This window comes from Manis javanica, chromosome 8, assembly GCF_040802235.1.
Source record: "Manis javanica isolate MJ-LG chromosome 8, MJ_LKY, whole genome shotgun sequence".
Lineage (NCBI taxonomy): Eukaryota > Metazoa > Chordata > Mammalia > Pholidota > Manidae > Manis > Manis javanica.
The window spans coordinates 47,232,423-47,255,586 of NC_133163.1; the positions used below are offsets into that span (position 1 = coordinate 47,232,423).

At 39.8% G+C, this 23,164-nt stretch overlaps 1 non-coding gene across 1 annotated transcript; it reads right to left on the reverse strand.

Annotated features, from left to right (window-relative positions):
* Positions 1-20,219: 20,219 nt before the first annotated feature.
* On the reverse strand, positions 20,220-20,323 carry LOC118972061 (U6 spliceosomal RNA). The gene has a single exon (XR_005060870.1). It is a non-coding gene; the product is annotated as a U6 spliceosomal RNA (small nuclear RNA).
* Between the last annotated feature and the right edge of the window lie 2,841 nt (positions 20,324-23,164).

Sequence of the window (23,164 nt, forward strand, 5' to 3'; positions counted from 1 at the left end):
GATCCAGGTGTGCCTGAAACTGGGCACACAGCTGGATGCCCTTGACTTGTGACTAATAGTTCTCTTTTTTGTTTAAAGAGACTTTTGTTAAAGTCTGTTTTTGTTTTTTGTACCATCTTTTGTTTCAATTACCATCTTTGTAAATTGAAAGAGTACTCCAGATAGAGTTATAAATGCCGCTGTCATAAATCTCTAAGTTCTGTCACAAATCTCTAAGTTTGCCAGTCATATCAAAGCCCTTGTTTGCCAGAGAAAAACTTGGTTTTCTTTCCAAGGAAACATGAAATTAGTGCATATTTTACAGTAACTTCTATGCAAGGTGAACTATGAATGAATATGGCTGGGAGTGGCCTTTGCTTCCAGTTTTCTATTTTATTATTGACAGAATATTTTTGTCTGCTCACTGCTTATAAAATAATAATAATCATAATAACTCCTGTGCCAGATCTTTCTGCCAGCCTAACAACAATGATTAGGTTAAGTAATTCATTCAAGAAACTCAAGTTGGTCTGATTGTAAAATCTGTGAATTTTCTACACTAAACCTCCTCTTTATTCTGAGGTTAAAAATCATCAGAATTTCCATCAGAATGCATCTTTGACATTAAGATGAAAGTCAGTGAATAAATATATTAATTTAACAAAATTCAGTTTAAATATCTTTTGTGGGTCAAATTCTTTTTGAGAATTCCAACTGCAAGAGGTGCTTAATAGTAAATCACTCAAGGCCATCCTGCCTAACCCGTGACCTTGCCAGTCATATCAAAGCCCTTGTTTGCCAGAGAAAAACTTGGTTTTCTCTCCAAGGAAACATGAAATTAGCGCATATTTTACAGTGACTTCTATGCAAGGTGAACAAATATGGCTGGGAGTGGCCTTTGCTTTCAGTAGCTTGAATACCAGTGGGGAAGATATACGTACAGAGAACTAAATCTCTTGCAAACCAGTTAGATATATGCTACCGTCAGTACAAATAATAGGCAATAGCCACAGAGGCAGGACCATTTATTAGTGCGAGTGGGTACTTCAAGGAATGAAGACTTCAAGGAGGTGGGAAGTGAGGAGCATGTCTTGAAGCATGAGGATAATTACCCAGAAGAATGTGTATCAGATGATCTAAGAGTTCACAGTCAAAGCTGGATCCTAGAGCACGCTAAGGTTCCACCGTTTGCCCTCGATGTGCCGACCTGCTGGGGAGCCTGGAAAGCAACAGGGATGTAGGCAGAGACCCGCCTTCACAGCCCGTTCCACTTGGCGGAGACAGACCAACACGGGTTTGTAGCGTAGGGCGAACAATGAGTGTAAAACTTAACAACTGTAAGTGAGGGGTGCGGTGGCAGCCTGTGGCGATGGCCCTGCTCTGGGCGGGCAGGGACTCCATGGATGGGGTCTGAACGGGTGAGCGGGCAGAACGCCACAGGGGGGCGCTCTTTAGAGGCGGAGGAGCCGAGGCAGCCGGGCCGGAAGACCGGCGGTTACAGGGCTTGTTCAGGGAAGGGCAAGCTGTTAGCTGGAGCACCTCGGGGAGGGCTGGAGCCAGGGGATGTCGTAGAAGGATGTACGGGGACTAGATGGAGACGAGCACTGAAGAGCTCAGTAGGGAGCTGGGATTGCCCCTAAAGCCTCCTTTGCCTTTGACATTAGCGTAACTGTGAAGAATTTACACTCGGTAAAGTGGATTAGCTTGTGACAAAAGGCTGCAGTTGCCTCTTTCTTGAGCTCCCGTTGTTTAAGCGCCAGGTGCACGTTCCCCGCCATCGCAGCCCGAGCCCCGGCAGACTGCCTGCCCTCTCTCCCCGCCTTCTCGGAGCAGCGAACCGCTGCGCGGCGCTACCCTGAAGGCAAGGGGCGCTTCAGTGCCCACATCAGCACCCGGGAGCTGGGCGACAGGGCAGGAGACAGGGCGTGGGGAACGTGCGCACCTCTCCCTACCTCCTGGTCCCCAGCCCCGAGTCCTGCCTCTTCTCGCCGTCCGCCCTTTCCCCTTATCTCCCCCCAGGTCTCCACTTCAGCGCCAGCTTGAAGGACGCATGGACACCTCGGGTAACCCCGGTTTTCAGGTTTCTCTCAAATGCTCACATCAGCCCCTTCATCGTGTGGTGTGAGGAGGGCCGTGATTAGAAGGAATGTGTGTAATTTTGTCATTATAAGGTCTCAGTGAAAACAGAATGAGGCACAGAGGCCAGCCTCCCCTTTATTACTGTACATGAAGATCCTTAACACCCTTTAAAAAAAAGCTTGCTTTGGGGATAGAAAAGTAAGAGAAAAACTCTGGGATTATAGTTTGTTGTTCAATGGAAAGGAAGCAAATGTCTTCTCAGATACAGGCAGTCCAGCCCCGGGGCCACTGGGAGGACATGTGTGGCAGGGGTACCCGTTGAGGGTTAAATGGGCGCAAATCATTTTCACCAGAGACCGTGTCCTCAGCTTTCATCATGATGGTTTTAATTACTGAAGGATCAGACACACTTAGACTTGAAGTGAATGCAGGAACTGTGTGTGTAAAGCACGCCACCGTCGCGTCAAAAGGAAACCATTTTCATATCCGCCTTACCTAGAAGCGTCCCGCGTGTAACCAGCTGCAGTATTGGAAATCTGCCACCAGGGGACAGAAGAGGATAAACTTTTTCCTCGGATCCGTGTCGATCGGAGTACTCGGCCTCCTAAATTCTTTTGCAAATATCGTTCTATGATCCGCCGCTGGCTAGCTCTCTCGCGAGAGGTTTTAGCGAAAATTGCAGTGTCAGCTTTGAGGCAGGAAGGTTGTGTGGAGCAATGAATCTCAGAGTGTAGTTCCCAAATTCCTGGGATCACTGAGACCCTTTCAGGCAGCCCATGAAGTCAAATTATTCTCCCACTCATACCTAATACCAAGATATTATTTACCTTTTTCCCTGGGTAGATATCTGCACTAGTGGTGCAAAAATGAGGGTATTTAAAGCTGCTGGTACCTTAGCATGAGTCAAGATACTGGTACCAAACTATTAGCAGCCATCACACTTTTGCGATTTAAAAAACAAAAACAATCTCATCTAATAATGTCCGTAGGCAGTAGCATTATTAATTGTATCAAACCTCAACCCTTGAATTCATGTCTTTTCAATAGTCAGGTGATAAAATGGAAGTACACCTAAAGTAGTCCTGCTGCATATCAAAATAGGGTGGTCATTTTGGAAAAACAAAAACACTTGTGCCACCAGAACAAAATTCCCTTTTTTGGAAGACCATTTCTACCTATTTATTAAAAAAAAAAAAAGTCTAACAAATTATGGTTTTTCAGACTTCAATATTTGGCAGATATTTTCTCAGAAATAAAGTGAGTTTATCCCTTTAAGGGAAGCAACTAACAGTATTTGTCCCGGTATTTGTGGTAAAAATCTCAGCTTTCAAGTGAAAATTAGAAATCTGGAAAACTTTTATCTATCACAGTGGGCTTCAAAAATTGTATTTGAAGACTTTTCTGATGAATTCGGTGGTGATACTAATGGATTTGATATTTTTGATATTGTGTAATGAAATGTGTGTTAAATATTTGAAGATCTGCATAACTCAGTAAACCACTATCTTACCTTATGCATGGGTAAAATATCTATTCAAAGTGCAACAGAATACAAAAAGTTCACTGATACGGTTTCAGATTCCATAACTTTTGGTGTAGTACAAAAGATGAATGGCCACAAGCATATCTGAAAAGCTGTAGAAGTATCTCTCTTATTCCTAATACTTCCGTGTGAAGCTAAATTTTCTTCACATGCTTCAGCCTTTACAATGTATCACAACAGACTGAATGCAGAAGCAGATGTGTGAGGCTCTGATAAGCACTAACCACTAACTCTATCATGTTTTCAATAGACATTCAAAGAAGTGGATGTCTTGATTAATTCCTTGTCAGTTAAGTACGACAGGGAAACTTGACTTCCTCTGTCTACAAACCCTCTTTTTAGAGAACAAAAGATCTTCATCAAGATAATTTTGCTTTGCTATGTATGCCTTGCTAACAGTTCTCCGCGGCAGTTTGTTAGAGGAGGGAGGGAAGAAATTAAAGAGGCCAATCAGTTCTGCGTTCGGTAAAGATCCAACCCATCACGCGTGGGCAAGACTGAAGAGGATGAGATTCCTGTGTGTAGTAGGGGACAGGTCAGGTCCGAACTACGTGCAAACAATTCAGATCCTTTATTCGAGTGACAGGGAGTTGTGGGAATAGGAAGAATCCTTTTTGCTTCACAAAGGCAGCGCTCTTCCTGTTGAGCCTCAAGAAGGCGCCAGAGTGCTTAATCTTTCTGCCAGCACAAGTGAAGCCAGATCCCGGTCACGCGGTATTGGGCTTCCTTTTAAATTGCTGGGTCTTCATTCTGTCTATTTGTTATATCTTTGTTTCGAGTATAAACAGAGAAGCAGGATAAAATCAGGCGAGGGAAGCTATGTATACAGTCAAAATGATGATTTCTTCAGAAGCTAAGAGTGGTTTATATAATCTGTCATCAGTGTCTCTTCCATTTATTCTGTTTCTGCCTTTACACAACTCCTCTCTAAAGACTTGGCAGCTTTAACAATGTTTACATTTGTATGGCCCCTCTCAGTTAGCAAAGTATTTTCACAATCTTTGGTTCGTGGTGCCTCAGAGACTTGCCTCTGCGAGGAAAGTAGGCTAGGTGTTCCTGGCCTGGGGTGCCTTTGCTAAGCAGGAGTGTTTGAAAGTAAAACACGAGATCACTGTAGCCTGCCTGGACAATGAGCTGGTGGGAGTGGAACCACCCCGGCATGGCCTCCTACAGGGCCAACACCACCTTCCACTTGCAGAAGAGGAAGCAGGAGAACTGAGACCCCACTGTTTCCTAGACAAAGGAACCAGTGTTTCTGATGGATCTGGTTTAGGGCACAGCTTGAGACTGTGCGTTTTTATCAAGTTCCCGGTACACGCTCCTGGTCAGGGACTACACTTGGAGAATCCCTGCTTTCACTCATACCATATATGTTTGCAGAATTGGTCTATAACCGTGTTGCCAGATGGGTGGCATCCATGTCCATGAAGAAACCCACTTTTTATGAGTAGCCCTTCTTACCAGTGAGGAAGGTGGCCAGGGATTAAGGAATTTGTTCAAGGTCGCATTGACAGAGAGTTGGTATAGTCTGAAATAGACCAAAAGTCTTCTGATTTCTAATCAAGGGTGGTTTTTAAGGCCAGTAGTATTTTGTAACTTCCTTTCATAGCAGACAGGAATGATTAAACATTATTACTAAGTGTTTAATAAATAAAAGTTTTGTTAAGTTTTTGCTGAGCCACGATCTAAGGAAAAAACAAAGGAAAAGGAATACTCCCTATTTGTATCCAAGACACATTATAAGAGATAGAAATAGCCTTCAGGATACCTAAAAATATCAAGGATAGAAAGGTACAAAATTCAGGTCTTTAGAATTGCATTGCATGTGTAAATGTTGTTGAGTTTCCAAAGATTGCGGATTTCAACTCAATTTAATTAAATTGTTGATGTTTACTCTGAGCAATTAACTCTACTGGGGCTATAAATGAGATCTGGTCATTGATTTAAAGGAATCTGTAATCAGTGGGAAGACACAGAATGTTCATAATTAACTACACGTTACACCAGATGAAACGTGGTATCTACCAAAATAGAGGCTCATAATGTCAGCACAGGGAGTCAAGGAGGAAAGAAATAGGTTTACTTGAGAGAGTTAATGAAGGATATGTTAAGGAAGAGGCATCTGAACTAGGCTTCTAAAAGGTAGGAGGATTGTGCTTGGTAAAAATAAAGAGGAAATATTCTGGGCAGAGAAAACTGTATGGCAAAAATTACAGGTAACTGTAGACTCGCCTGGGGAGCAGCTGCTCTTCTATGTGGTCTGGGATGGGCATGAGTGTAATGTGAGAATATGAAAGTAGATGAAATTCTTGAGTAAGAACTTATTCAAACCTGCTTTATTTACAACTTACTTCAACTATACAAACTTTTCAAGCGTGGTTGATTTACAGCAGAAAAAAATTTATCTTGCTGAGTTTTTACAAATTCATTGGGACAGAAGGCATGATTTCAACTCTGAAAATATGGTAGGTTACTTAGGTTACTTCTTGTAAACATGAGGGTTTGCAGCAAGGGTAGAGGCTAAATTTCATTACTATAACTGGAAATCTTAGGGAACAGATGAATCACATAATGCATCACTTCAACCAGAGAGCAAATGCATCCTTCTGTTAAAGTTCATCTCAAAATGCTTTGTGAAATCTAAGGGAGCTGGAGGAACCCTCAGCCCAAGCCATGTTTGGGATGTGATGGTTTAGTGTAGATTCCAGCTAACAGACCAAATATTGCCTTTTGTTCTTTCCTGCGGGGTGGAAAGGATATGAAAACAATGCTCTGGTCATGGAGAAGACTCAATGGAATAAAATGAATCATCACCAGCCGCCAGGAAACATCAGTAATTGTGTAAATGGAGTGAAGTCCTCCTGTACCTTGGGTGGGAGGAGAGGGAGTGATGAGAAACAACAGCTGGTTGGGGGGCGTGGGAGGAACGGAAGCTAGAGAAAGGGACACTGCAGTCTGATTGGGCTCACAACCACAGTGAAGGAGCAAGCCCAGGGGGCTGTGAGCTTCTGCTGAGTTCCTGTGCGGTCCCTTGGGGAGGTTTTCTTCCTTAGCTGCCCTGGGAGATTTCCTAATCAGCTGCTCCATCCCCCAGTCTCCACCTTGTGCAATGTAGTTTGCATAAAAATGTGGAGAATGAGGCAAACTATTCATGGGTGTGCAAAGGGCTTTGTGAATTATGAGTCTGCACGTGCAGCCTGCTACACAAAGGGCCTTCAACAACAGGCTGGCAGCACAAATTGCTTCCCTAGGCAAGGGAGATCTGAGGGTCAAAGGACATCTGGAGCCAAGTCCAGGTCCTGAAACAGGAATCTAGGGGAATTTCAGTCACATCGTACTACTTGCTGGACCCTGAAGCTTGGGATTTGGGCTGGATTCTCTCTTGCAATCTTGTGCTCCTTTAATTAATTTATTAATTACTTTTTAAATCTATGTATGTGGGGCTCCTTTAGCATTTCTAAATACAGGCATACTTCATTTTACTTTAATTTGCTTCACAGATATTATTTTTTTTTACAAATTAAATATTTGTGGCAACCCTGAATTGAGCATCCTTTTTTCCAACAGCATTTGCTCACCTTGTATCTGTGTCACGTTTTGGTAATTCTTCAATATTTCCAATTTTTTCATTATTATTTTATTTGTCATGGTGATTTATACTATGTGATCTTTGATGTTACTATTGCCATTATTTGGGGGCACCAGGAACCATAGTCATGAAAGACTGCAAACTTAATTGATAAATGTGTGCATTCTGCCTGCTCCACCACCTGGCCATTCCCCATCTCTTCCCCGCTCCTCAGGCCTCCCCATTTCCTGAGACAAACGATATTGAAATTAAGCCAATTAATAACCCTACAATGGTCTCTAAGCATTCAAATGAAAGGAAGACTTGTATATCTCTCACTATAAATAAAAAACTAGAAACGATTAAGCTTAAATGCTTTGGAAAAGCCATGTCCAAAGCCAAAATAAGCTAAACTAGGCCTTTTGCACCAGTTAGCCAAGTAGTGAATGCAAAGAAAAAGTTATTGAAGGAAATTAGTGCTACACCAGTTAACACACAAATCATAAGAAAGCAAAACAGCTAATTGCTGATCTGGAGAAAGTTTTAATTGTCTGTAGGGAAGATCAAACCAGCCACAACATTCCCTTAAGCCAAAGTCTTATCCAGAGCAAGGCCCTAACTCTATTCAATTCAGTAAAGGCTGAGAGAGGTGAGGAAGCTGGGGAAGAAAAGATGGAAGCCAGCAGAGGTTGGTTGATGAGGTTTAAGGACAGAAGCATCTCCACAACATCAAAGTGCAAGGGGAAGCAGCAAGTGCTGATGGAGCAGCTGCAGCAAGTTATGCAGATGAACTAAGATAATTAATAAAGGTGGCTACACTAAACAAAAGATTTTCAATGTAGACAAAACAGCTTCTGTTGGAAGAAAATGGCATCTAGGACTATCCATAGGTAGAGAGGAGAAGTCAATGTCTGGCTTGAAAACTTTCGAGAACTGACTGACACTCTTGCTACGGGCTGATGCAGCTGCTGACTTGAAGTTGAAGCCAATACTCATTTACTGTTCCAAAATCCTAGGGCCCTTAAGAGTCATGCTAAATCTACTGTGCCTATTCTCTATAAATGGAACTACAAAGCCTGAATGACAGCACATCTTACAACATGGCTTACTGAATATTTTAAGCCCACTGTTGAGACCTACTGGTCAGAAAAAAAGATTACTTTCAAAAGATTACTGCTCATTGACAATGTACCTCTTCATCCAGGAGCTCTGATGGAGATGTGCAACAAGATCAGTATTATTTTCATGCCTGCTAATACAACATGTATTATGCAGACCATGGATCAAGGAGTCATTTTGACTTTCATGTCTTATTACTTAAGAAGTACATTTTGTATGGCTATAACTGCCACATAGTTATTCCTCTGTTGGGTCTGGGCAAGGTAAATTGAAAGTCTTCTAGAAAGGATTCACCATTCTAGATGCCAATGGGAAGAGATCAAAATATCAACATAAACAGGAGTTTGAAAGAAGTTGATTCTAACCCTCATAGGTGACTTTAAGGGGTTCAAGACTTCAGTGGAGGAAGTAATTGCAGGTGTGGGGGAAACAGCAAGAGAACTAGACTAAGAAGTGGAGCCTGAAGATTGCTGCATCTCATGAGAACTTGAATGGATGAGGAGCTGCTTCTTCTGTATGATTAAAGAAAGTGGTTTCTTGAGATGGAATGTACTCCTGGTGAGGATGCTGTAGAGATTTTGAAATGACAACAAAGGATTTAGACTATTACACAAACTTGGTGAAGCAGCAGCAGGGTTTGAGAGGATTGACTGTAATTTTGGAAGAAATTCTATTGTGGCAAAGTGCTATCAAACAGCATCACATGCCACAGAGAAATTGTTCATGAAAGCAAGAGTCATTGATGCAGCAAATTTCACTGTTGTCCTATTTTGAGAAATTTTCACAGCCATCCCAACTTTCAGCAGCCACCAACCATCCTGATCAGTGAGCAGCCACCAAGCATCCTGATCAGTGCAGCCATCAACAATGAGCAAGTGCCTCCACCAGCAGAATGATTATGACTCACTGAAAGCTCAGCTGATGGTTAGCAATTTAGCAATAAGGTATTTTGAAATTAAGGTATGTACACTGTGTTTTAGACATAATGTTTTTTGCACATTTAATAGACTACACTATAGTGTAAACATAACTTTTATATGCACTGGGAAACCAACAAAAAGAATAATGATTTGACATGCTTTATTATGATATTGATTATGTTGTGCTGGTCTGGCACTGAATCTGCAATACCTCTGAGGTATGCCTGTAAAGTGTTTTTTTTTAAACCTTTTTTATTAAGATCATTTTCAAAATACAAAAAATAGAGAGGATAGTATGTTGAACCTGCACCACTTAGCTTCAATATTTATCAATATTTTGACAAATTTGTTTCACTTATATCTCCCCCATTTTTTTTTTCCTCTAGGGTCAAGCCCCAAATGTCAGATCATTTCAACTGTAAAAACTTCAAAGTATGTTGCTGGCAGATTAGGACTTTTTTAAACATAGCAATAGTGCTATCATGTAATAAAATTAGTAATTTAAAAATACCATATAACCACAGACAAAGACCAAATATATTCCTCATTATATCATAAAATCCATGCATAATACACATTGGTTACTCTCTCTCTCTCTTTTTATACCATTTATTTGTAGAGAAATTGGGTCATAAGTTTGTGGAATTCCCCATGTCCTAGATTTGACTTATTGCATCCTTGTGGTGTTTTCCAAGGATAGCTCAGTTCCTTTTCATTGAGAAATGATATGTAAAGACTACCACCTGAGCACACAGGATAGTCTTTAGAACTGAATTGTCATGTTTTGTAGGTTTTTCAGAGAAAAGATATAAATCAAGACAATTTGGTACTGGCACAAATGAGAAAATTTTCTAATATTTCCAGTTCACATTTATGATTATAGGGGTTTTGCTTAACTTATTAGACTTTATATTTGTATCTTGTTTCTCCTTTGCTGAAGAGACCCGATGTCCATGATAGTAACATAATTACTTATTAGCTTTAGTTTACAATGTGTTTAACATCTTAATTCCATGGAGGCAATATTGTCTCTTAAGTCTCTGACAATATCAATTATAGTTCCTTTTTGCACTGATGTTTTCTTTCATTCCTTTTATTGTTTCTGTTTTCACTATTTAGATTTTCTCAAATATCTGGTGAACCTCAGTCATTGATTCAAACTAAGAAATACTAAAACAGTATTACTTATAACAGTAAGATTACTGAAAGAAGAGTATAAAATCAAAGAACTTAAGTAAAATTCTCATAATAACCCATTTGAATACGAAATATCAGTGCGAACTTATTTTTCCTCTTAAGTGAAAAAAAGTACATATTCATTGCTCTGGACCTTGAAAAGGCCTAGGATCAATGATAATTCAGTAGTAATAAGCACAGGCATTCAGACTGTGGTCTCTAAATACCATTCCCTACTAAAAGGAGCCAGAACTCCTTGGGAAAATGGCTGATTCTAAATCTAGGATGGGAATTTAAAAGGTCTGTCAGGGACATCACTGTGCATCAAAGAAGAAACAGGGAAGCTCTTCAAAACAAATGGGGTCACATCAAAAGGACACAGAAACTACTTTGAGGCTACTACTGGTGAAAGATGAGGCAATCTGAGCATCAAAAAGAATCAGGATGATATGATATTGTACATAAAAAACCCTAAAGAATCCACCAAAAAACTACTAGAACTAATATCTGAATTCAGCAAAGTTTCAGGATACAAAGTTTAATACACAGAAATCTGTTGCTTTGCTATATACTAATGAAGAACTAGGAGAAAGAGAAATCAGGAAAACAACTCCATTAACAATTGAATCAAAAGAATAAAATACCTAGGAATAAACCTAACCAGGGATGTGAAAGACCTATACCCTGAAAACTACAAGACACACATGAGAGAAATTAAAGAAGACACCAATAATGGAAATATATCCCATGCTCACAGATAGGAAGAATTAATATTGTCAAAATGGCCATCCTGCCTAAGGCAATTTACAGATTCAGTGCAATCCCTATAACAGCATTCTTCAACAAGCTAGAACAAATAGTTCTAAAATTCATATGGTGCCACAAAAGACCTCGAATACCCAAAGCAATCCTGAGAAAGAAGACCAAAGCTGGGGGAATTATGCTCCCTGACTTCAAGCTCTACTACAAAGCCACTGTAGTCAAGACAATTTGGTACTGGCATAAGAACAGACCCATAAATCAATGGAACAGAATAGAGCCCAGATATAAACCCACACATATATGGCCAATTAATATACAATAAAGGACCCATGGATATACAATGGGGAAATGACAGCCTCTTCAACAACTGATGTTGGCAAAACTGAACAGCTACATGTAAGAGAATGAAACTGGATTATTGTCTAACTCTAAACACAAAAGTAAATTCAAAATAGATTAAAGACCTCAATGTAAGTCATGAAACCATAAAACTTATAGAAGAAATCATAGGCAAAATCTCTTGACTATAAACATGAGCAACTTTTTCCTGAACAAATCTCCTTGGGCAAGGGAAACAAAAGCAAAAATGAAGAAATGGGAATATATCAAACTAAAAAGCTTCTGAATAGCAAAAGACACCATTAGCAGAACAAAAGGCATCCTACAATATGGGAGAATATATTTGTAAACAACTTATCTGATAAGGGGTTAACATCAAAATATGTAAAGTACTCACACACCCAAAAAACAAATAACCTGATTAAAAAATGGGCAGAGGATCTGAACAGACACTTCTCCAAAGAAGAAATTCAGATGGCCAACAGGCACATAAAAAAATTCTCCACATCACCAATCATCAGGAAAATGCAAATTAAAACCACAGTGAGATATCACCTTACACCAGTTAGGTTGGCCAACATCCAAAAGACAAACAACAACAAATGCTAGCAAGGATGAAGGGAAAAGGGAACCCTCTGACACTGCTGGTGGGAATGTAAGCTAGTTCAAGTATTGTGGAAAGCAATATGGAGATTCCTCAAAAAACTAAAAATAGAAAAAGCATTTGACCTGGGAATTCCACTCCTAGGAATTTACCCAAAGAATACAAAATCTCAGATTCAGAAAGACATATGCACCCTCATGTTTATTGCAGCACTATTTACAATAGCCAAGATATGGAAGCAACCTAAGTGTCCATCAGTAGATGAATGGATAAAGAAGAAGTGGTACATTTACACAGTGGAATATTATTCAGCCATAAGAAGAAAACAAATCCTATCATTTACAACAATATGGATGAAACTAGAGGGTATTACGCTCAGTGAAATAAGCTAGGTGGATGGAGAAAGACAGGTACCAAATGATTTCACTCACTTGTGGAGTGTAATGACAAAGCAAAACTGAAGGAACAAAACAGCAGCAGACTCACAGACTCCAAGAAGGGACAAGCGATTACCAAAGGGAAGGAGTTGGGGAGGGTGGGTGGGGAGAGAAGGAGAAGGGGATTAAAGGGCACTGTAACTTGCAATCACAATATAAATAGGTCACAGGGAAGACAGTACAGCACAGAGAAGACAAGTAGTGACTCTGTGGCATCTTACTACACTGATGGACAGTGACTGCAATGGGGTATGGGGGGGACTTGATAATATGGGTGAATGTTGAAACCACAATGTTGTTTATGTGAAACCTTCATAAGATTGTATATCAATGGTATCTTAATTTAAAAAATAAGGAATCATATCTACAAAACATGACTTTATGATGATTTTTAAAATACCCTATTGATTATTTTTGGAGGTTGCTAGGTCTCCAAGTCACTACTCAAAAACATATTGAAAAGAAAAATACCAAGGGTTTATTCTGACTTTTCTGTATGTACTGTATTTCAGAGTAACCAAATTATTGATGAGGAAAAGTTCTTTACAGAAAAATTCCAACCAGTGAATGCAGAAGGAATGATAGCTTTAGAAAGTCATCATTTTGCAACCCCTAATGAAATAATGGACCTAGGCAGCATCATCAGTATTTGTTAAATCAATTAGGTTAAAAGTTGATGAAGAATTTCATAATAGAAGTCTTAGAATGCTATTATCTGAACCCACTGACCAGTCTTGGTATCAATAAAAGTAAAACAATGGATGAATTTGATGCCCTATGATAGGAACACCACATAGGAAGTATTCTTGCCTAAAAAATTAAGTTACCTAAATCGTATTAAATCAGTAGGTTTAGCTATCAATTTACAGAAAATAAGTGAGAAAAAAGATTATTTTTAAACACAGTCCTAAGATGCAATAAACCAAATCCTGAATTAGATATTCTATAAGCTGAATGAGCTAGTTTTTTTAAAAAACAACAGCATAAAAAATGGATGAATTTTAGAGAATGAAAGATACTTAAGAGTAAATTTTTAAACAGCTAAATCCAGTGTATGCACCTTGTTGTATTCCGATTTGAACAAACTTACTATAAAATACATCTTTAAGATAATCAGGGGAATTTGAATACAGACTCAGTATTTAATTATTAAAGGAAGTATTTTAAGTTGTATTATTATCATGACATGATTGCCATTTTAAAAACGTTCTTATCAGTGAAAGATAGATGCATATTGAAGTCTTTTAGGTGAGTTAATATGATGTCTGAGACTTGCTTTAAAATACCCTAGGGGGTAACAAAAGGACAAGAGGAGAAAAAAATGAAGAACAGATTTTTTAAAACTGCTGATAAATTGATGAACTGGGTAATAGTTAATGTGAGTTCATTATACTATTCTTCCTACCTCTAACTTTGACTTTTTCTATCTTTAAAGATTTTTAAAAATAAAGAAAAGATAAATTCTTGGTGAATAATTAAAATCTAAGTTACCTCTAAAGTGTAGTTTTAAAAAATAGGAAAAATAAGTCTTGGTAAAATAGAATATGGAAAAAAAGGAAACTGGGTATTTCCAAAAGAAAATTTAAAGGAACAAAATAATCTGATAAACTAACTATTGCCTCCAAATAGTTCCATTTCTCTCTCAATTGTCACTATCAGTTTTCTAGATTCCAACCACCTCTCCTCTGTATGATTCTGGTAATACACAGACAAATCCCAATTTTTCTGACTCTTTCTTTTAGAAGTCTCTCCCTTCCGTTTGTATTTGTAAAGCCACCTAATTCAATCTGTGACAAAATTTCCCATGATTAATAGAATTTATAGGGCTTCAATTTGTCTCACATGGTTATATATTAGATTTGTTTTTCCTGAGGTCACCAAAGGAGGCACCCTAATTGCATAAATAACCCATGTTTGAATCACAGTGGAGTTTGGGGCACAACTCAACTCATTCCTTGTAAGCTAGGCTGGTTCTTCTCTAGTGGGGGCAATTCCTGGCTTTGTCACTTCTTCCCTGACACCAAATCACAGGCCCATTTTTCTCCCAAGTCTGTCCCACCATCTACTTAACTACAGTGACGATGAGCAGAAATGAATGTTTCAGTCTCTGAAAACCAGCCCATGTCACAACATAGCAAACAACCGGCCTGATTGACGAGCTCTCCCAGCACAGACTTCTCCTTTTCCAAGGCAAGAGCTGGGGGAACAAGTGAACCTTGTGCTCTGCCCTCAGGTCAGCAGACTGAATGCGGCCTTGTGTGTGTGGTGAATGTACAGTACATGACATCATGCACATTCGGTGGGCTTTTCCAACCGCCAGAGTCTCACTAACGACCAAAATTTCTCTTTTTTAGAAAGGCTCTCCTCTTTGGCTTTTGAGATTCTTTTACGATCCTGGTACCTTTTTTCCTGTCTTAACCATGATTCATTTCTCCCCTGACTTGCTTCTTTTTCTTTCTCCTTTTCTCTTCTCTTCAACCCTTCGCTCTCTTTTTCTCTCCTTCCTGTCCTTTCCTTTCTTTTCCTCTCCCCTGACCTCCCTTGTTCTCTCCTCACCCCATCCTTTCCTTCCTCTCCCTCTAAGACACCCGACCTCAACTATCAATTTTAGGTAGATGAATGAAACCTTCGAAATCACTTTCACCCAAGTTCCAATCCTGCATCTCCAGTTGATTACTAGATATTTATATTTGGATAGCCCATTATTAAATTCAAAATAAAACTTAAAATCTCCCATAGAGATTCTCCCTCCCATTTTCTTTGACTTTGTGAATGGTACTTCCAGTCCTCATGCTGTGCAGACTTGGAGCCTCAGATCATCTCTTGTTTTTTCCTTAACCACTCTATGGAGCCAGGCAACAAATTCTGTTCTTTCAGCCTTTACAATGTATCTTAATCCATCCCTCCTCTCCATATCTGCCATCACCACAGTGGTCTGGGCTTCATGTGATGATTATAATGGACCTCTTTACGCTCTTCTGCCCTCAACTCATTGTTTTTCCTTGGGTACCTTGGGTCTACTGCTACCCCAGATGATTCTTATTCAAACACAGCTTGACTCATATCATACCTAATACTTTGTATCAATATCTAACTTTCCCTGTAGTAATCCACGTCCTCTGACTGGCATTTGAAACTTTCCAAAGTTATTTCCACCTGCTCTGTCTGACCTCACCATCCAGAACAGTTTCCTCCTGCTGCTGTGGGTGCCGTGTGTCCAGTCCAAGCCGTGCTTTCACTCTCCTGCAGGACGCCACACTGCTTCCTCTCCACCTGTGATCTATCCATTCTCAAGTCCATATGAAAACCCTCTTCTTTTGAAGAGGATTTATGGATGAAATGACTGGATGTCTGCTTTATTATTTTTTGCTTTGAAATAATCCAGTGGGCAGTGCAAAGTGTGTGGGAGGTATAAATGAGATGATCTGGACAAATGCTGATGTGTTAGATATACAGGAGCTTATTAACCTGTTTGCTCTACTTTTATATATTTGAAATCTTCCATAGTCAAAAGTTTAAAATTAAAAATGAAATAGAAGCTAGAAGTATGGTTATGAAACACAGTGCCCTATACCAACAGCACTCATCAGCAGTTGGGGAAGATTCTGCAGAATCTCAAATTGGTCTTGAGGAGGAGACAGATGAGGAAGCAGCAGCTGATGGTGGTGAAATTTCCTATGAAATTATACTCCACAAGATTTGTGTCTGTTCTGTTTATAACCAGCATTTGGAATATTCCTGACCTTCCATAGTATTTGCTGAATGAATTTGTTGAATGAGTGGATGATCTCTAAGTGGATGACAACATTCTGCAAATCTATTTCTGTTAAAGGTTTAAAAAATGGGCACATTTCTCTTAGGTTCTGAATTTGTTCAGAGTGTCCTGCAAAAGAACAGATAAAGGCACTAGACGGCTCATTTACTCAAGAGGCTGTCATTGTGTGTTTCCCATGCTTCATGTGGATAAAACAGAGAACAAAGAAGTCTCTTCTGGGGCTTATATGGTAAATGAGGTTTGAACAAAAATACACAGGGTGCAGAAAGACAGATGCAGAATGAGGTACATAGTGTCGTATGGGAGTACAGGAGAGGCACTGCTGGCTCTGGAGGCCCAGAAAGGATTCCTAGAGCTGAAATCTGAAGGATAAATTGAGGTTGGTTTTGTGCAAAGGTAAAAGAAAACTGTTTCTAGCACAGAGAACAGCCTGGAGAACAGAGGAACAAGTGCAAGAAGTTTGCTGTGGGCGGGTCATAGAACAAAAGGATTCAGAGTGGTTGTGAAGTGTCAAGAGGTAAGACTGGGCAAAGAGGCAGGAGCCAAGTCCCGCAAGGTTTTGAAGGCTATTTTAAAGAATGTGAATGGAACGTGATACAAAGAGCTAAGAAAAGACTTTGAAACATCCTGGAGCAGCCAGTGGGGTATAACCAGATTTTGCATTTTAAAATCTGGCTAACTTGCCGAGAATGGATAGGAGGGTGGAAGGAGTGGAGCCTGGAGACAGTAGGGAGAGTTAGCAAGCTGGTGCAATGGTTTTAGAGGCAGATGATGGTTGCCTTACATAAAGATAAAGTGCAGGGTTAGGGTGGATGTTGAGGCCCTTCTTCAAAATAGGAAATGAAGCAGTGAAGTAGGTATCTATTTGTGTGGAACTTCCTTACTGTAATGCAAGTTTTGCCCCCAAATAGTTTTTATTTGGGAAAGTAAAGAAATGTCCTTAAAATGTTCTTATTATATAGAGAGTGTCCAATTTAGGAGTGGATTGCAATGTGAGAAGGGGAAAGAATGGTGAATCAGGGAGCCTCGCCTTAGTCTTTAAGGGCTATTTTCATTGTTCCATTAACTTTGTTTTATCATACATAAGTTCTTCCATTTCTTTAGTTCATTATCTCCATTCATGAAGGTTGATTTTCTTGAATACTTCTTACTTGTTGGTTGTGTGCTTACGTTTGTGGCTGAGAGCCCCTGTTAGCTTCTCTGTCTCATCTGTTTGTGTGGCTTGCCTGGGAAAAGGCAAGAGTTGTGACTTGCATTCCAGCCTACTTTCCGGAAGAGGGAGGGCAGGATGCGTCACCTGGTTAGTCCGTTGGATGTTAGTACTCACCACTCCCTGCCAGGGTCACCAGCCACCTGCTGCCCTGTCTCTGAGCTGATGGGACCTGGAGGCAAACATCCCATGACTGCTGCCTGGCTTCTGTCGCTGTGGCATCTACACCCCATTCATGCATTGCCCTGGACCCCTTTCTGTGGCCAGTTTACACAGCCTCAGGTGAACCACTTGCTTATTCTGTTCCTACCTTTCTCAGCAGTCACAGATGAGCCTGGACTACAAATTTCCTTTTTAATCCAACTTCCTCAACTTTTTTAAGATATTTGTGACCAAATTCTTGATCTAGTTTCTAAGCACAACTATTTCTAGGAATTTGGAGGAAACTGCAATTGTACTTGGTCTACCATCTTAAAATGAAAGTCTCAGCTTTGGCTAGATTGGACCCCTGAGTCCAATCTAGCTGAGCAGGAGAGAGGCTGGAGAAGGAACCAGCCAGGTACTGGGCATAACTGGGTCTGTGGCTGGGGGGAGAGGTTCCACTAGGGGGAGGGTCAGCCTGAGAGGCTGAGTTAACCATGCAGAGGATTCCAATGGTCTGGAGTTCTCATTAGGCCTTGGTGGTGAAATGAAATTTAGGATTTTATTCCCCTGGGCAGGGGCAGACTCTGTTGAGAAATATTCCACTCAGATGCTACTCCCTATTTCATGGAGAAGGGAGAAAATTACAAAGTCCTGAACAAGAAAAGAAAGCTTTGTTTTTAGGGTAAATGTGTCCATCTACTCAGGTACAATGTAAACAGGATTAATAACTTCATTGAGAAATCACTGCTTTGTTTCCTTTTGAGAAACTATAAAACGATTCAGGCCCACTTGACCATTTTCTAAGATTTAATGTGTGTGGCCTACAGAGGGGTGGGGTGAAGATGTGGGGTTGGGGGTTTAGGTGTGAAAGGGTTAACTGTAGCACTTGAACCTCACTGCTCTCACTTGCAGGAGCCCCTTTTAGGGCCTGGCAATGTGTATGTGTTCACTTGGTCATATGTTTTTGTAAAATTTGCAAAAGTAACCAATGTCTCCGTCTGTGCTGACTTCCCTCCATCACCATTCCTTTCATACCACGCTGCAGCCAAGGGTATTTTGGGATCTGGCTAAAGGGATGTTAAAGATACAGTGTGTTTGGGTTCAATGTGATATATTTTTATTGTTTGCAGGCACTTCTGGGCACAGTTGTTTCTAGTTGTCTGAATGTAGTTTTCAGAATGCCTTTTTTTTAAACTGAGATATAATTCATATGCCATAACATTGTTCCTTTTACAGCATACAAGGTAGGGGTTTTAGTATGTTCACTAGTTGTGCAGCTATCACAACTATCTAATTCTAGAATAATTTCATCACCCACCAGAAATCCCAATAGTGATGACTCTCCACTGTCTCCCTCCCTTGCTGCCAGCCAGCTCCTAATCTCTGGATTCCTTCCTACCTTACCTTCTTATCTCTGAGCTGTTCACTCCGGATAATTCAGTTAAATGGGATCACACCACATGCAGCCTTTTTTTCACTTAACATAATGTTTTCAAGGTTCCTCCATGTTATAGCATAAATCAGTACTGTCTTCCTTTCAAAGGCTAAGCAATGCACCATTTTGTTTATCCACTCATCAGTCGATAGACATTTGTGTTGTGTCCTGGAATACCTTTCCTGACCACTGTGCTAACTCATCTAATAGGAAGGCCCAGGACTAGTGGTGATATATGCCAGTTATTTATACTGGTTATATCTGCTTTTTAGAATGATGGGTGGTTTTTATTTCATTTTGCTTATGTTTTTATTCTTCTTTTGCTAGACATATTACCTAATATTCTGCAAAGAACATGTTTTACTTATGTAGTAAAAATTAAATGTATTTGTATTTCGACCCTCACAACTATTTTAAATCAATCGAGAGGACCTCTTTTTTTCTCTCTTTAATTCTTAGTTGCATAGATACTCAGAAATCGAGGGTAAATGAAGGGATTTAACATACAGAAGATGACAAGGATGGTGATGGAGAAGGATCTGTTTAGAAAGAAGACAGCAAAGGTCCAGGCATACATGAATAGAGAAAGGGCATGAAATGCCAGGTTACCACAGTGATGGTAAAGATGAAACAAGGACGATGAATTTTATGCTTCCTATAAAAGTTCAGTAGTTTCTGATGAGCCTGGGATGTGCATTTCCTGACAGACTACAAATCAACACAAGAAGGAAACCATAGCCCTTCCTCAACCCCAGCGGCGTGTAGGTTATTTTACTCTAGAGCGCTGGTTGGAGAAGAAGGGGCAGATCCAACTGAGAGAATTGTCAATTCATTATATTTTGACCTTGGGGGTTACATGTAGCAACCGTTTGTTGCTTGAGGACCAATTTAGGAAAAATAATGCTCCTCAGAGGCTTAAGTGACATGTAGCAGGTCACCTAAGAAGCTAGTGGTGAGGTGAGACTTTGACTTTCAGAGCAATACGTATCCCATCCGTGTTGTTTCAGTATTTTCTGGGAAAGCTTATGATGTTGGTAGCAGTGACAGAGCTAACTCAGAGGAAAAAGCCATCCTCAGTCTAGCATGTCGGAGTCATCTGGCACCACCTTATAGAAAGATGGTCCCTAGAAAAAATACGGATTGCTTCATGAATTTGCACGTCCTGCTTGCCCAAGGGCCACGCTGATCTCTGTATTGTTCCCACGTTAGCCCACGTGCTGCCGATGCGAGCAGGAGGATCTCTTAATGCTGAGCATGGTATGAACTCTCTAACTTTTTTAGGAACAGGGTGATTGCAAATTCAGTGTTCCTCATTTGAAATAAATAATGGTAAAGGAATAAAATCAATTAAATAAAAAAGATTAAATATAGGAAGAGAGCTATAACAGTAAATGTATTGAGGTAAAATTATAACCTGATAAGCTAAAAAAGATCACAGAGTAAGACTGTGTCTAATCAAAGGTGGTTAAAGCAACAGCAGAGAATAGAGCTGGACTTCATAGCAAGAGCTCCTTATAGGTCTGAGCCATCATACTGGAAAGCCACAGACCTTTTGGCTCGTCCATTTTGGAGCAGAAGAGCTAAACCCGGGGTGTGCTGGAGGAGCCCACTGTGTGCATCCCTTGCTGGTTCTGCCTTCAGTGACATCAGGTTGGCCGCTTGAAATCAGCTATGGTGGAAGTATTTACACCCCAAAACCCAGCAAATGTAAATCAGGGCTCTCTCTTTCTCAGAGAACTGGTTGTTAAACGTTTACCAGCACGTCATTGAGACAAACCATGTAACCTTTCAAGGCAATGTGCTGGCAACTTCAAGCTGCTCTGGCAGAAGTTTAGAAGTATGCAAGCCCCTCCCCCAAACACTCACCTTACCGTCCCCTGTGCACCACAGTTACCCAGGACTCCCTGGAAAATGCTCCTCCCCCAACACTTTACTGTTAAGCCAAAGCAGAAAGGCACCCAGGGCTCTTAGAACAGGCCTGAAAACAGGGTACTTCTCAAGGAGAAGCAAAAGAATGGATGAAAACATGACTCGTGCCATGCATAGGGCATGCTACCTCTAGGCACAAAGTGAAACCTGAACTGCCCCTTTGAAGTTACAAGGAAAATATAAAGGAGGCTAAAAAGGGCCCCCTTAGTTGCCCTTGAACTTGTAGAAGAGCAAATCTAACTTCCTTTAAACTCTTTCTCCAACATCTGCAGCTCTGTCTTGAGTAGAATTGCAGATGCTCTTTCGTTACCTTTTTTCCCCCTTAATGTCTATAAACAGCTCAGCTTTCAAAGTAGAATTATTGAAATGATCTGGGTTAAAATGTAGAACCGTTGACTTTTTCCAAGCCATCACTTCTTCTTGCACTATTAGAAGTTCTCAAAAGCTTAGCTACGGCCTCCTCTCCCCTCCCAGACTGCACTCTTGTAATAAAGTGGGCTCAAGGGAGATAATTCCTTCTGATTGGGTTTCTGTGGGACGAAGGTAGGAGGTGGGCAGTGAGAGAGTGACTAGGCAGCAACACTGAAATGACATCCTATTTTACTGTCCACTTCACATGGTTGTCATTTTTTATGCTGGCGTTTTTATGTCTTGTGTATGCCTATGATCTGTCAGTGCTGTAACATCCCTTTAAGAACAATTGACAGTTTAAGTTGGTGGCTCTAATGTGTAGAGAAGAATAACAAAAACAAGCTCTAGATCCTGAGGAATCTTAAAAAAAAAAACTCTATACTTTGGTGAAAAATAATGCTTTAAACATCTCCATTATATAAGCATCTGTACATATTAATGCAAATTAGAGTATAGGAAGTGTAGAAAATAGTAGTAATCACCAGAGTCCAGTCACCCAGCCATGATGACTTTCCATTTTGGCTGGATTCTTAGGCCACTTTATGTGTGGGTGTGTGAGCAGAAGATGCAGCTATAGAGCAGAAGACATAAGTGAAAGGCCTTTGGTTTGCAGATAATCTGCAATGTTTTATTTAGCCCATCCGAGATATTTATAATTTAAATTAGATTTTTACATGAAAAAAATCAGGAGATTTCACATAAAATTCAGATTTATGATTTTTTCTTAAAAATTGAACATGTGTTTCCAAATGGCAGGCGCTAAGGAGAGGCAGGAACCCTTAGAGGGGCACATGCTTGTACATTTATCATTGTCCCAGTGCAGTTCATTTTGTATGTTTATGGCTCCTGTGGGTATTTAAATGATGCCCTTGATATAGTTTTACTTTTTCTTAATCATTGCATGTTTTTATACATGCAATTTTATGTTCAGCTCTTTTCTCTAAGTAACATATCACTAAACTTTCTCCCTAATTATACCAGTGTATGTGCAGTATTTAATCATGTACTACTGTACAGATTGTCTCCCTGATTATATCAGTGTATATAGAGTAGTACTTATCAAATGCATAAAGGTATGAAGAGGAAGTTAACTAATATTTGGAATATTTCCTCCAGTGTTTTACTATGCAACTATCCTTTTTAATAATAGTGGGAATATTAATGTACACACAACTGTTTATCCAGCTTTTTAAGTTTTTCTTTGTATTATAAATACACAACGCATCAACTATATGCAGTTTAGTTTCTTATTTTTCCCCCATAGTTGGATATTCAGGTCTTTTTTTTCTGTCATAATTATGTTATAATGAATATCTTTCTGCTGAAAGCTTTTTTCTATATTAAGGATTCTTCTGCTGGAATATATTTCTAGAAATGGGCAATGCAGTTAAAGGATACAATCAATTTTAAGGCTCTTTGACATATGTTGTCAAACTATGTATCCCAATAGGGCTATCTAGTGTTCTGGCTTTACACATACATCTGCATTATGTGAGAATGTGTTTCCTGACACTTAATAGCATTAAATATATACAGATATATATGTTATATATATTAAATATGTTATTTATTAATATTTAATATATTTTATACAGTAAATATAATGTCCATAAATCTACATTAAATATATATATTCATTATTGATTTGACATGAAACATAGTACCTTCTGGTTTTAATTTGCATTCTTCTCCCAAGAACCCAACTTTGCCATTTGAAAAGGACAGAACACCAAG